This window comes from Dipodomys ordii, unplaced genomic scaffold (genome assembly GCF_000151885.1).
Source record: "Dipodomys ordii isolate 6190 unplaced genomic scaffold, Dord_2.0 Scaffold20, whole genome shotgun sequence".
Classification (NCBI taxonomy): domain Eukaryota; kingdom Metazoa; phylum Chordata; class Mammalia; order Rodentia; family Heteromyidae; genus Dipodomys; species Dipodomys ordii.
Genome location: NW_012267236.1, coordinates 19,570,753 through 19,573,363, shown reverse-complemented (window position 1 = coordinate 19,573,363; position 2,611 = coordinate 19,570,753).

Sequence of the window (2,611 nt, the reverse complement as noted above, 5' to 3'; positions counted from 1 at the left end):
ATGTGCTTCCTGGTCTTTCTCTGGGGCTAGACTCTGAGCCCTTGAGTGGCAGAGACCAGATCTTACTCATACTTGGATCCTTAACACGGAGCACAGGCCTGGTTTACAGTAAGCCTTCATAGACTTCTTGGAACTGCGAACACAATTCTAAAGCAAGCATGTGAGGAGAGCAGGGCTTGTGCGTGTTCTGGGGCTCATTTTAAGGAGGAATAGACAGGGATCCAGGCAAAAGAAAACAATGTCCTGACTCTATTCTAGTTTATTACTTTCTTTTCTTTGTTTCTATTCTTCCTTAAATCAGAGGCTAGTGGTAGAAATCAGATTTCTCCCAAGATCTTGATATGCAAAGATCTGGGGGAGAGGAGGGGAGTGTTCACCCAACCCAAGTGACTACCTGGACTGTCAGGCCAGACTCCTCAGCATAGACTGTCCTGGGACCATTCTTGCCTTAGAGGCATTTGTCTTCCTGGCTGGAGCTGGGAGCCATTGGCTCACACTTAAGACTGGCTAGAGCTGGGAGCCAGTGACTCAAAAGGCTGAGATTTGAGGATCACAATTGGAAGCCATCCCAGATAGGAAAGTCTGTACAACTCTTAGTGCCAATTAACTACCAACAAACAAACAAAAACAACCAACAATGACAACAAAAAAACTAAGTATGAAATGGAACTGTGGCTCAAGTGGTAGAGTGCCAGACTTGAGAGACAGGCCTCGAGTTCAAGCCCCATTGTGCGCTCTCCCTCTCTCTCTCTCTCTCTCACATACACACACACACACAGACTAGCCACTATGACTGGCTAGTATGTGGCCATGTCATTGACCTAAAAATCAGATGGGGGTCCCAGATTCTAGCTTCCCAGGGCTGTATGCCAGTGTCCTCTCTCCATCCCTGCCCAGCCTCTGGGAAAGTCTTGGGCACACCAGACAAACTCTTTTCTTCAAATGGAGCATCATTACAAATTGTAACCCAGAAGCTGTGTGTTGTGTTAGGCAATGCCGCAGAAATCAAAGATGTGCTGCACGCATGTAAAAAAGCTCACAGAATCCCACAGATCTGCCCACACTCTTTCCGCAAGGCCTGGGCTTTGTGTTGAAGGTTTCCTCTCACTAAATTGTTCCTCATATACTAGGATGCATTAGGTAAGATCAGGAGGCCAAAGTCTGAAGCCTGGGTCTGGATTTTCCTCTTGGGTGTCTGCACAAGCCCGTGGTCTGGAGACCTTCCCCGGAGCGCTCAGCATGAGCTGCTGGGGTTGCAGAGCGTGTGCAGTGTTTCCCTGGCCCCAGCATTGAGGCGATTCGCATCTTCGTGGACCGGAGGCAGCCAGCAGAGCTGACGGGGGTGTGGGTGCAAAGAAGGAAGGGAAGAATCACTGATTACTTGTGATAGGAGTCAAAGGTGCAGAAATAAGCAGGGAGGTGGTGGCGGGGGTGGGGGTCGGCGGGGGCTGAGCAGGCGGTGGAGACTCAAAGTCAGCAGGAGCGTTCTGTTGAAAAGAGGAGGCGCCCCGGGGAGAGAAGGAAACCGAGTCTGCAAACTCCAGGCTGGCAGGAGTCTGACGCCAGCACCTTCTGGGCAGCAGAGGAGGCGGGATGCTCACAAGATAGCTTGCTTTTCTGGAAGAAGAAGAAGAAGAAGAAGAAGGAAAAGAAAGCATGCTGTGGGTCCAAGAAGGGGGTCTGGCACTGCTCCGGCACCGTGCGGGCACCGAGGCCGGGACCGGGGCAGCCCCCACGCGGCAGCCCCGCAGCTGGGCTTGCGGCAGAGCCCCGGGCCGCGGAAGGATACCGCACTTTGTTTACCTCGCAGGGCCCAGCAAGCGAGCAGGCTAGAGAGCGAGCGAGCGAGGGGCGAGGCCCGCGCCCGCAACCCGGGCCGGCCAGGAGCTACAGCCGCCCGCGCCGCCGGCTGGCGCGGAGAGCCTTACACAGACTGGCAGCGGCGCTGATGATGGATGGGCGGTCTGTCCAATGACGAAGGGTCGAAACCGGTGTTGGGCGGGACTAGTTTCAGACACAGCCAATCGTAAATGCTGTAAGGGGAGAGGGAGGGGGAGTGGGCGGGCAGGCGGGGGCTCCGTAGAAATGTGTCGGTGACATTGAATGGGGAGACCGGGCACGCGCGCGGTGCGCGCGCCCGCGCGAGCACACACACACACACACACACACGCGCGTGCGCGGGCGCGCGCGCGCACACGCACAGCCCCGCTCGCGCCGAGATCCCCGGCCACGTAAGTAACTATTAATACCGCCTGGCCGCCGGGAGATGCGGGCGTGCTGAGCGCTGGGGTTGGCCTCGGGCACCGTCGGCCATCACCCCTCCCACCCCCGCTCCCCTTTAATTTTTAAATACCGAGTCCTAAGTCCTCTCCCACCTCCGGGGTGGCCGGAAAGAACCAGAAGCAATCAGCACAGTCATCAAAGAAAGAAGACGAGGCATCCGTGTTCTCCACCGACTCCGCGGCTCCGCGCGCGCGGGGAGCCCGAGCGCCTGCACGTTACTCCGGGACGCGATCCGGGGCCCGCCACGGGAGCGGAAGCCTCGCGGCCGGCCGGGCCGGGGGAGCGCCCCGGCTCTTGCCGCGGGATTCCCCCTCACCCCCCACCCCCC